The following is a 13296-nucleotide window of genomic DNA, read 5'->3' as shown; positions in this document are numbered from 1 at the left end:
CCAAGACAGCCAGCATGGCTTCACCAAGAGTAAATCACGCCTGACCAATGTGGTGGCCTTTTATGATGGAGTGACTGCATCAGTTGACTTCTGCAAGGCTTTTGACATGGTCCCACATGACATCGTGGTCTCCAAATTGGAGAGAGATGGATTTGATGTGTGGGCTATTCAGTGGATAAGGAATTGGTTTGAAGGGTTGCGCCCAGAAAGTGTTGATCAGTGGATCTATGTCCAAATGGAGGCTGGTGATAAGTGGTGTACCTCAGGGGTCTGTCCTTGGACCATTACTGTTTAATATCCTCATCACCAACATAGACATGGGATCGAGCACACTCAGCAAATTTGCAGATGACACCAAGCTTAGTGGTGTGGTTGATATGACAGAAGGAAGTGATGCCATCCAAAGGGACCTGGGCAGTCTTGAGAAGTGGGCCCACACGAACCTAATAAGGTTCAAAAAGTCTAAATGCAGGGTGCTGCACCTGGGCCAGGACAATCTCAGACATGAATACAGACTAGGAGAAGAACTCATTGAGGCCAGCTCTGCAGAGAAGGCCAACTGCATCCTGGGCTGCATTAAAAGAAGAGTGGCCAACAGGTCGAGGGAGGTGATTGTCCCCCTCTACTCATCCCTTGTGAGGCCCCACTTGGAGTATTGTGTCCAGGTCTGGGGCCCCCAGCACAAGAAGGATGTGGAGCTGTTAGGGTGGGTCCAGAGGAGGGCCACAAAGATGATCAGAAGGCTGGAGCACCTATGAAGACAGGCTGAGAGAGCTGGGGCTGTTCAGCCTACAGAAGAGAAGGCTCCAGGGTGACCTCATCACAGCCTTTCACTGCTTAAAGGGGGCTTATAAAAAGGATGGAGAAAGACTCTTTACTCGAATAGAGTAAAGAGTCTTATCTTATCAGTATCCTATCTTATACTGATAGGACAAGGGGGAATGGTTTTAAACTAAAAGAAGGGAGATTTAGGTTAGAGTTTAGAAGGATTTTTTTCACTCAGAGGGTGATGAAGCACTGGAACAGGTTGCCTAAAGAGGTTGTGGATGCGCCATCCTGGAGGTGTTCAAGACTACGTTAGATGAGGCTCTGAGTAACCTGATCTAGTGGGTGGCATCCCTGCCTATGGCAGGGGGTTGGAACTAGATGATCCTTGAGGTCCCTTCCAACCCAGACCATATGATTCTATAACCCACTAAAGGCATTTGTGTTCCTACATGAATGCCGAGTGGGCAGTAACGCTGTATTTAAGGGACTAATACTCACTGCCATTTAATGTGTTTGTCACATGAGTAAATTGGGGACAGAATCTATTTATCAGACCTCTCAGATCAAAGCAAAGTAATTGAACACAACAGCTGGTTATAACTTCGATGTAGTTTGCAACTGGTCCTAATGAAACCTAGGAACTTTTTGACCTGGATGGGTCAAATTAATTCTGTGCTTGAGCTTGCTTAAAAGCAAACTAATTTACAGAGTGAAATACAAGTCATGAATTTAGCTTCATTCTGAGACTCTAAAGCTTAGGTCTCTTATTTTTGTATGCCTAACCTGGTTAAGCATGTACAAGAGAAAAATCTTCCAACAGTTTCACTGATGCAATGCAAAGGGTTTGGTGGGTTTTACACTAGAGTATATTCCTACAAAGATTCAGTGAGTATTTAGCACAAGAAAGTTCACTGAAACATGATAGCAAACTAACTTCTTATCTATAGTAGGTTTCTTTGCTATTTTGTCTATATAGGCTGCAAGAAAATAATTGCATTCATTCATTGACAGAATATTAATGCTATGCTGTAAAAGTCTTCTATCAGCTACAAATGATGATACCTTATGAAAGTTCTAAGTGTTCAAAAAAAAATTTTTTTTTTCATTTGGATTACATTTTACATGCAGGTTCATGGAATTGTTATGTAGACAAGTGGAATACTCCCTTTCAGCTGTCCACCAAAACCTAGCTATGAAACACCTTAAAAGTAAAATGGGCAACTTGGGCCACACACACACAAATGCTTAAATCAACTTTAAATTTGTTTTCCTCATTGAAAGAAGAGTTAATAAATACTGGTAGTCTTTGTTTATAGCCAATGTTATACATTTGAAGGATGGGATAACATTAGCAAATCATTTATTGTTACTTTCTGTCACAGTTGAGTAATGTAAACAAATGGCAATGTACTATTCATTTAGGTAGAGAGACAAACTTTTTCTGGATTTTTTGATTTTCTTGATTCTAGCAAGAGAGGGAAAATTTTGACACCTTTATTCAAACAGTTTGTTCTAGGATTATATTTTTGATTCATTTATTTCTGTAATTCCTTATAGCAACTGCAAAGTTTCTTTTGGATAGATTATCTCAAAACCTTATATATTGCCTAATCACAGTAATTTATATCTTTATTGATGCATGGAAAAATCATTTTTCCATTCACTGTGGAAAACCATTGACTTTTTCTTGTACTGAACTTGATTGTTGAAATGTTACATTATGGTCACTCTCAACATCATGGTCACACAGTGAAATAACCCAGCCTAAAAATAGTAAATAGTAGTGCTTGTATTTCACCTGAGACTATGATTATTTTGTATGGTATGTACCCTCTGTGCACTTGGCCAGTACACCCAGTGCTTAACACCTAATAATTCCTCTTTAAATGACAACGCTTTTCAGTGTAATCCTAAATGTAATCCTTTGCAATATAATTCTAAATCCTAAATTGTTTTAGATAGTCAGGAAATATATTTCAAAGTTATCAATTTTGGATCTTAGAGGTGACTGAATATATTTCTACAAAAATACAAAATAGGCCCTTTTTATTTTACAGAGGTACTTAAATGTCAACCATTGCTGTTAAGATTAAGTTACACAGAATGTCAGTTCGACAGCAAGGTAACTTGGGGATAAAACTAAATATATCTCAGGTTCCATCACTCTGGAGCCCCTCCAGGAGAGCGAATAGTCTTTCTTCTCCCTTTCCTTCTCAGTTCTTTGCTTCATCTGGCCAGGATCTTTGCTCTTCAAGATGAGGTCTCAAGGTACTGGCTGAAGGAGTCTTCTACCTCATTCTTCCATACTTTACCCAGTACTTTACCTTCTAGGTCTACCTCATCACCCAAACAATTTCAAAACAGGAAAAGGAACAGCTGAGTGGGAAAATATATTGGTTGTGGAGGACATGACTAATAAGATCTTAAAACCTTAAAGACATCTGAAATGCTATCAGTGCACACAAAATATATGTTCTATAGGCACTTAATAGTGAAATATCTTTCTCATGGTAGGTTTTCCTTCAAAAACAATCTCAGCAATGATCTGTTTGTTGTTGCCTGGCTAGACGATGCAGCAAAGCTTTCTTGATACTGTCCACGTACAGAAACTTCAGTGTGGATCAGAATAGTCCCTGCAGTATGTATGAGGACATCAGTCCTAGCCATTTTTGTGGCCCTCTTAGCTTGTAAACAATCCTATGCAGCAGATAAGCACATGACAGAAGTTGGCATTGTTTGCTTTTGTTCCCAGACACTTCACATTACAGTCATTGAAAAAAATTTATGGAAAACATGCTGGTTTCTAAGAATCTTTAACTGCAGAGAAACTAAACATTTTTTATAGTTGTAGTCTGACACAACTAGCAAAGCCTCTAGTGGCAGCTGTGTACTCAAAGTGGTGCAAAACTGGAAATTATGGCAGCGTACACAGAAGGGTACACAAATGCTCTGTGACTTTCTTTTCTGTTCAGGCATTTGTGACTGTAAATAATACCTAATAATTCTATTAGGATTATGTGTTTACGATTCTAGAGCTAGATTAAGTGATCTGAAAGATAACTGCTTGTTTTATTAAGTGTTTGAGTGACCACTGTGCAGACTTTTCTTATCAGGACAACTGATACATGCTGGCCCTCACACTATCATTTTCTCCAAGACAGAACGATCACAGTGAGAAATCATCAGAAAGTTTCAGGAATTGTCCAATATAGCCAAAATAGTTTATATAAAAATAAACTTGGAACTGAATAAAATCATTCTTTTCTAAGCTATTCTTATTTAGTAATTACTCAGGTAACACAGAAGGAGCAACTGGTCTCAGAAAAAAACTTAAGTTCACCTTACAGAGGGTAGGAAGTAATTATACAAGTGTTCAATGCCACTTGCATTGCTGAGGAAAGCTATGGGAAACCATAGTAGCTAACCCTAAATTAAGCATGAAGGGCTGCCCTGTGGCCACGATATTGTCAGTATGATGCAAACTTGCAAGCCCAGGCTAAGGGGTGGCATGAGCTGGTCCCGCACAGCACTGAGGCCCCAGCACCTGAGGCCACCCAGGCTGCGGCCTGCAAGCAGCTTGTGAGGGAGCCTGGCACTGCTGCGCCGGCTCTTTAAAAACAGTACATGGACAGCTATTTTGTCTTTTTTGTTACATAGAGGTAATTCACCTCTAGAGGTATCAATACAGTATTATATGGTAGAAGAGTTAACTCATGAATGAAAGAGGAGTTCAGTAAAAGCAGGTCTGCTACAGGCCTGAATGCTACAGCCACCCAACAGTTACGGCCTAGTTGTGACCTTGCTTGCTATTATTGTTTGTTTGAGCATAAGAAATGCTCGCAGTCCAAACTATGCTCCAACACTGGCCAAGCTCATCGTGTTATTCAAGCTAGAGATCTGTTTGTATGCATAGAAGTCAGCTTGGGACACCACTGAAACTCAACCTGTAGGACAGAGAAGCCTAAAGAACCAGATATATCCTTTAGTAACTGAACCACTTCACAAATAAATTTATTCTTTACAGAAAACCAAGGAATCCAAGATTGTGTTTGTATTTTGAAATTGCCTGGTTACAGACTTTTTTTAATGTCTAAGTTAAACCTTGTCCAAGTACTTTAGAGGGAGGATTTATTGCCAGTTATTATTATTTATTTATTTTTTGGCTAAGTGCCAGTGTCCTCTTTTAAACTCATGCTTCTGCTCCAGCTGATCCCAACACAAATGTGAAGGCTTACGTGACTTCATACTCCCCAGACAGAGCTTCCAAACTTGCATTGTGTAAAAGCTTGATATAGCACCTCTGTGCCTATATTGGGAGGAGTTATGTAAAGCATCTAGACATGTGGTGTGGTTATTGTAAGTACTGGGAAATTCAGCTGCTTTCTTTACTACTGATGCCAGGCACTCTGATACATCTTGGAACACGGCCTGTGCCATTTGGAAACCCTGCCTCCTGCCCACTGTTCAGAGAAAAAGTTGTGTGAAGAGAAACTATCACAGACACGATGTGCGTTGTGTCAACAAATTTCAAAACAGAAATTTAAAATCAGTGAAAGACCTTGATTTTTCAGTCTAAAATGGTGCTCATTTTGATAATGTAATATATGGAGTGGTAATTCGTGTCGAGAAAATGGTTGGTATTAATAAAGAAAGGGGGAGATGTGGGAGTGTGGCCATGGGGGTCAGCAAGCCCCGTGGTTGATGATAACATAAGACTCTTAACAATGAGGCCATCAGGAATGTAAAAGAGTTTAGAGGTAACAAAGAAGGAGACTCCATGCAGTCTCGGGTTGCTTGTTCTCCAGGCGTCAAGGCATGGAAGTTTCTGGGTGTTTGCCGTTGCTGTTATTTGCAAAGTTGTTTGACCAGTGAAAAGTTGTTTTGAAAAGAACTGCTCTGGGGAGATGGGTATAAGGGGTATAAGAGGGGAGCCTGCCCTCAAGATTTAAAAAAAAAAAGGCAACATGAAGTTATGTCATCAATAAAGAAGCAGAAAGAAGGAATGAAAAGGAAAAGGCAAGCATGACGGAGACCAGGACGGGAACAGGCACATTGATCACCTCATGAAGACAGGTTCGGCCATACTGAGCAAACCGCTCAAAGAAGCTCATAGAGAAAGTCGCTGGAAATAGGCACACTGGAGCTGGGAAGAAGCTCAAGCTGAGAGAAGCAGACCTATGCATACAACTGCCCCTCACTGGTAAGCAGCTGCACATTATGGGGAATCATACGTCCTTAGAAACAAAGACTGTCCTGGTAACCTTACAGCTTATTCTCCTTATTAACAATCAGGCAGTTTATGATCCTGAAATATGGGACCAAATTGAGGTCAAGGTGTGGGACTCTGCAACTAAACACGACAAGGTTGCTGTGGAATTGCTCGGCACCTGGCGAGCAATCTCTGAGGCCTTAAAGAGCCATGTGGGACCACAATCACAAACGTGTGGTTTGCCAGATAGTGAGGGAGCTGCGGGCTCCTCTACTGATCTGAGTGCTACGCCATCGGCCCCTCCGCTGCTACAGCCATTGAAGGTTTTTGCTGTTACGCCCCCTGGTGACCTGCATGTGCCTTTTGACCCAGGCCTTTTATGCCTTTTATAAATATTCCTTTTATAACTAAATTCAGATTGAGTTGAGACTTCATTTATAACAATAACATCTGCCCTAGAAATATGGTTAAGAAAATATTTTGTAATACTGTGTGCAGATTATTTTGTATGTTGATGTTTTGCTAAGCACTGGAACACAGAAGTTAACGGTTGAAATCATTAGTATAAATGTTAACTTCATTCACCCTGCCTTGAAAAACAAAAAACAATGAATATTTTGAAAAAACAACCAACCAACCAACCAACCACCAACAACAAATATTTCAAGACGTGGGAGGGGAGGGGGGAATGTTTTCACAGGTATGTGACAATTATCTGCACTTTGTGGCTGCTTAATAAGAAAATTTGCATTGATTCTCTTGTAGGAAAAACTATGTTTGTAAGAAGAGAAAAAAAAACAACAAAACCTATGTGGGCTTCATCACAGAGAAGGGAAAGACCTTCTAGAATTTCTTAACTGGTATCTTAACTGGTGTTCATTTCACACCTTGCCTTTCAATTCAGGGATCTCCAAACAGTTTGTTAGTTACATCGCTTCAGGCACAAGGTGAAGCCAATGGAGTGCAGGAAGGGGAGTAGCTAACATCACCTCTGAATCCTTGTGCTTAGCACTGCTCAAGGACAATTACATTTTTTAAAAACAACTCAAGAGGGAATTTACGCCAGAGTAGTGATGTTTGGGTAAAAACAAGTGTGACAACAAAACACTGAGCTGTAGTGAAAGCAGCTTCTGAAGATGTAAATTTTTCCTCCATATTTAGACAATGTATCTAAATAAAAAAGATTTTTGTGTAGTTCTTTTTTGGCACGTTACATTCAAATTACAAAATTTGTGATGGGAGAAAATGACCAATGTGAACCGGCAGTGCTCTCTTCCAGTTCCCTTCTGAGGAAAGTGGAGGACATCACAGTGAGGTGCCACATCAGCAGCCATTCTGGGACACTGCTCAGAGACACAATGCAGACTCAACGTATCTCCCACTCTGGGATGCCTTTTCTCATCACCATTTCCTCCTGCTCTCTGCCTCTACTTCAAGTTAGAACCAATTTAATAGATAATTCCAGACATTCCTATTCAAAAGTGCCCCAGTTTTCAGATTAAAAAGCAAAGCAAAGTAAGCATTTTCTCAGAATGTACACTTACATCTCTCTTACCCACTCTAAATCCTTACGTACAATTTCGGCATCATTCATTCTATCACCTGCCATCAGAGGCAGGCTACCAAAGACAAATTTAAAGTGGATGAGTAGTCAATTACCTGCAAGAATGAAGTTTCAATGTGTAATTGAGCTCACCTGCTCATAAAACTTAAAAAGGACGAAAACGAGTTTTAGGTATGACGCTATGTATCAGCAATGGAGTTACAATACGTTTCGGTAGTCTCACCATGCTAAAGGTATGCTGACTCAACAGTTAAAATATTGTTCAACATAGCAGTGGCTCAAAAAATTCTACAGTAGTTTGGCTGTACATTGTTGGTGTGTATGCAGTAGTGTATCTGTAAGTCTCTTTTCCTTCTTGCTGTTAGAAAACCTTCCTACAGTTCCGTGTTTCAGAACTTTGACTGCCATGGTGCTTTTGATAAGGCATGAAAACATTGTAATTCAGCTGTGAAACTTATTACCAATATTGATCCATACGCAATGTGGATGCTAAGTTAGTCTAAGGAACCACTTTTTCTTCCACAAACAATACAGACAAGATGAAATAAATACTAGGTGACAGTTCTTCAAACTTTCATAGGCTTTTTTTTTTTTTTTTTTTTTTTTTAAAAAAGGTGTTTCTTTTCAGCATTGCAACAGACTGGTGTTGTTTATCACAATTCAAGTCAATTGAGTTACACTGGCACAGAAGAACTGTAATGCACTGGGGAACAGAAACCCATGTATTCAAAGGAACCTCATGCTTCATTAAATTTGTGCAAACTACTAGGGCTTTGGGGATGATGCACAGTGAGAGAAGATTTGTCTCAAAATTCAGAGTACTTCCCACTGAATGGATTTCTAAGTATCTTCTTGCCTCATTAAAAAAAAACAAACAAACACACACACACAAAAAAAAAAAAAACATAAAGCAGTAGTAGGAGTTCGCAGGGGAATTTTTCACCCTTTGTAATACTTGTGTTGTACGGGTTACTCACTAACTATGGTAATGTTGGTTGTTCAGGGAAAAAGATGTTAAGAATTATTATAATTACTCTGTCTTTCAAATTCAGATGGATAAAGAAAGGAAATGATCCTAAGAACTGAGGACACTGAGGACCCAAGAAAGCAATAGGAGAATTTCTGTTGACTTAGCTGAGAACCTATCATAGAAATGTCAGAGAATCCTGGCAGGGACTTTCGATATTAATAAGTAACAAGTTAATCATCACTTCACTGTGGTTTGATGTGCTTACACTGGCATATGTCTCACGTTTTTCAGAAAATTTGTAATTTCATTAGGCTTAGCTGTTTTTATTCAGCATTGTATCCAACTCTAATAGTTTTATACCTTTTAAATGCCGTAGAGATTAATACCATATTTTGATAAAAATGGTAGGAAGAAGGTTGTTCTGTGAAATGAACTAATGAAAAAAGTTTGAGTTCAGGAGGTTCCCCATGTTAGACAGAAAAATATATTTATCTACAAAAGGAATTGGTCTGTCTTCAGTTTTGTATATGGCCATAATAATTACAACATCAACAATAGTAATATAATAAGTGGCACAAGCAAGAGTCTGGAATGTGGCTTACAAAACTATAATATGCTATAGACTATATTATGTATTTTTAAAGTTGTACATGCCATTTGAAAAGAAAAAGGTGGAAAACTAATCTATATTGCCTGTAAAACATATAACAAAGGAAACTAGAAGTAAGGCAGACTAGAAAAGACACTGTGTACCAATAAGTCTAAAGATGATGTAGACCTTTTGATTTAGAACGAGATCACAGAAGGCACAGGCACACCCCTGTGCACAACACTTTTTAAAAGAGATTTTTCAATAGTCAATAATATGTTTAGACTTGAGAAATTTTTGGATGTAGCATATGAATCAGCATCTTGGTTTCTGGATGAACAGATAATGAATCATCACTTCTCTTCCTCTATCTGTACCTATGATGTGTTGCATAAAAAGGGCAAGGCATACTATTCTACTTTCTGGTATATCTGCAGGGCATTCATAACCTGATTTTGGAGCTAACAGCCCTGATAACGTGTCTTTTCTAAAACAAAGACATTCCATTGACCAACACCCCATCCTGCTTTCACCATTGCTGCGTTATGACTAGCAGAGAAGTTTCTCCTTAAACACCTTCTTCATGGGATAGTCAAATACAGACAGTATGAATTACGAATATGGCTATGGAGAAACCAAATGTGTAGTGCATGCTGATAGTAATAAAATGGATACATCAACGCTACCCTTCTTATAGAGAGCTATAATTTATTTTATCTCATGCTCGCTGTCTTTATGACTACCATGAGAAAGAAGATACAAATGGAGTGACTTTCCCTTTCCCTTGAGGGACAGAGTTTAAAAAAGTTTCTGGAGTGGATGGAAACAGATTTATTGAGCTTTATTTTTTAATATTTTACTTCCCTTCCTTGCTCCCAAAGGACAGATTCACAACTTCCTCTCCCATAACAGCCAGTTTATGTGGCTAGACACTTGCTGGCTGAGGGGTAGCCTGTTCTTTCTCTACCCATAGAATGCAAAATGCCTCTTCTGGAATTGGTCTCTCTCAGCCTCTCCGTCAGAGCTATGCCACTTTGCATACACAAATATACTGCAGAGAAATACATCTATGTAGGAATATGTAAAAAGGATGAGAAACTTTAGGATGGGTTTTCTATAACCCAGGAGAATGACAGGAGTGCCATGCCATGCCCATACCAAGTATTATTCTGTGTCCTCTCTCACTCTCAGGGAAGGATTCCCTGGTAGAAGCAGTCTGATGAATACTTCTTCCTCTGAACTGTCTGATTTTGTAACAAAGAAAAATTTCTAACTACCTCAGATTGATTTTTTTTTTCTTTTCCTGCTTACTAGCCTGTGAATAAAAACAGAATTCATTTTCACCTTCAAATACCCAGTGCTTTCTCCTTCAGAGTAAAGTGCCCAAATATCTCCTTATACCCTTAAATAGAACTAGCAAATGTATGTCAGCATCACTGAGGTGATCTCTCTGCTTTTGCAGTAGAGTGCAAGCTGGATGAACTTAATGCATGGCATTTTGCTTAATGAGCAAAGTCCATCCAGTTGCCTGGCTAACACAAAGCAGCTAAAAGAAATAACCAGGAAGGAGGTGTGTGGGTTAGATGAGCATTTGAGCAACCTTATGTGGTCTGAAGCAAATTTTTGTTGGTGTGGTATAGGAGCAGTGTGGTTCAGAAAGGGCTTCAGACAGAAAAACTCAAAGGTTGCCAGAATGCTTAAATGAGGTGAGTTAAAGTAGTAATGAAAATCTTAGTGGCTTTTGCTAAGCTAACAGGCTTTGGGTAAAAGTTTATGGGAAAAGAAGTGGAAATGTGGTGAACCAGTTCAATAAAGACTTGGAGCCAGAAGGGAGGAGAAGGTGAAATGTAAATTGAAAGTATGAGAGGGCACAAAACCAAAGTGAATTAGGAGAAGGGATATGAAGATGGAAGCAGAAACACAAAGGGAGATAAAGATGAAGAGGATCTTAAAATGTTATGTCAGAGCAAAAATCTCCAAAGAAGTTTGGCATTGGCCTATCCATGACTGCTGCAGCAAGCAAAGTAAATGGCTTGTATATCAGCATTTGGAAGGACTTGACAAAAGTTTTGTAGATATGTGTGAAAAGGTATCATTTGGAAATGGTGGCAGATGTTAAATCAAAAGTCTGGGAGAATTTTAGAAAAAGGTCTACGTTAAAGGCCTGAGAGAACAATTACAAGTCTGTTTCCATTCCATCTTCCATTCTTTCCATAGAAGACTGAAATCGTGTATGAGAGAATGATTACCAAAAAAGTTCCCCAAACCACAAATAAAATGTAACTTATTATATGCCAAAATACAAACAGATAACTGCTATTTTCTAAACAAACTGAAGAGCACTAGAGAAATTGCACAAATATCTGTGTACCAACCTGTACAGAGTCTTTGCCACAGCAAACAAAAAAGTTCTGCTTGTGTTCTCCTGAGAGAACACCATGAGTCTTGTTTGAAATCCTGAAATGAAGGCTAAGAGAAGTGATTATTCCCCTCCACTGGGCATCTCTGAGGTTGCATCTGGAGTACTGTGTCTAGTTTTGAGTGCCTCGGTAAATTAGCCCCTCATGGGGGTGAAACCAGTGGAGGGTCACCGAGAGGGTTAGGGGACTGGAACATGCTGCACCAGGGGAGGCTGAGGGAGCCAAGTTTCCTTAGCTTGCAGAAGAAAAGGCTGAGTAACAGCTGATCAGAGTGCAGCCTTCCACTACTAAAGAGGGATGGTAAAGAAGATGGAGCCAGACCTTTCCCCAAGGTATGCAGTGAAAGGAAAAGAGGCAACAGTCAGGTGTTGCAGCAAAGGAATTCCAGTTATAAATGGAAAAATATTACAAGAGTGGTTAAGCACTTGCAGAGATTGTCTAGAAAAGCTGTGGACTTTCTGTACTTGCAGGACAGCTGGACGAGCAAGTTAAGCTCAGCTAGACAAGCAACCTGAGCAGCCAGATCTCACTTCGAAGCTAGTCCTGTTTTGAGGAGGAGAGCGGAACAGATGACCTCTAGAGATTCCTTCCAGCCCTGGTTATCCTATGACTGTAATTCTCCAGAGAAATATGCAAGATCTTTCTCACTGATTAAAGACATATTAAAGATTGCAAAACTTTCTGTAAGCATTATTGCACATGTGGAGCAAGCACATTTTGACAGTAAGCTCTCTGTGTTCCAAGAAGCAGCATCCAAGAATAACCCAAGGAAACCAATTTATTGCAAATATGTTATTTAGGCCGCAGATCTTTCTACACTCAGAGGTCCTAACTACTTCCCCTCCTGTTGCAGGATGAAACAAAACTGATGCTGTTACAGCCCTTGGGTTTGAGAGGCTTCATTCTTTCCATCAAATCTAAAAATGAAATTAATCTCTGCATGAAATCTGACCCTTGTGAAACTGAGGAAATATGTATATATAAATACACACACATATGTATGTTATACATCCTAAAAAAATGATAGAATAACTAGGTCGGATCCTAGGAAATTCCTATTTTAAGGCTGGAGTGATTAGATGTCTCACTAAAACTGAGAGAAAGGGTTCATTTATCCCTTAGACCTATGCTATAGGGGAGCTTTTTCCCCCAATAGAGCAAATCCAAGAAAAACTCAACACAGAACGTCACTGTATTAATTTTCAAGCAGTGTTCCTTCCTTGTGATACACCAGACAAAAAGTACCTTGTAAGAGAACCTAAAATACAGAAATGGATCATGTCTCTCTGGTGGCTGAATAAAAAAGGAGCATTATTCAAACGTTTCTAAACACTCTTCATGAACATGTTGCAGATGTCAGCTGGGCTGCCATCAGATACAGCAATGCTTATTCAGGATGAAGGTTTTCATGAGCGTGCAACATAAGGCTTATGAGAATGGTAATCATATTGAAAAAACATATGGTTCCTGCAGGGCTGCAAGGAATTTTTCATACCTGGGTAAAAGAGATCACCTTTTGTGCTTGAAAGACTGCAAAGAATAAAATTCGTCCCACATAACTGACAGAGGTGTCTGTACAGCCAACATTTGTTTGGTCACACAGAATCACAAAAAAAAAAAAAACTAAATTATACAAAGCAGAACTTCACTTACTGTTATTTTTGAAAAGACTAAAGATCAACAGAGGTATTTCCTCCACTTGGCCCAGTAGGAAAAGAATAAACACTGATTACTTATACTCAGAAAAATGATTTATATTTATGAAATGTTTGGCCA

This window comes from Aythya fuligula, chromosome 7 (genome assembly GCF_009819795.1).
Source record: "Aythya fuligula isolate bAytFul2 chromosome 7, bAytFul2.pri, whole genome shotgun sequence".
Taxonomy (NCBI): Eukaryota; Metazoa; Chordata; class Aves; order Anseriformes; family Anatidae; genus Aythya; species Aythya fuligula.
The sequence above is the reverse complement of the archived record's forward strand: the minus strand, read 5'-3'. Positions refer to the sequence as shown.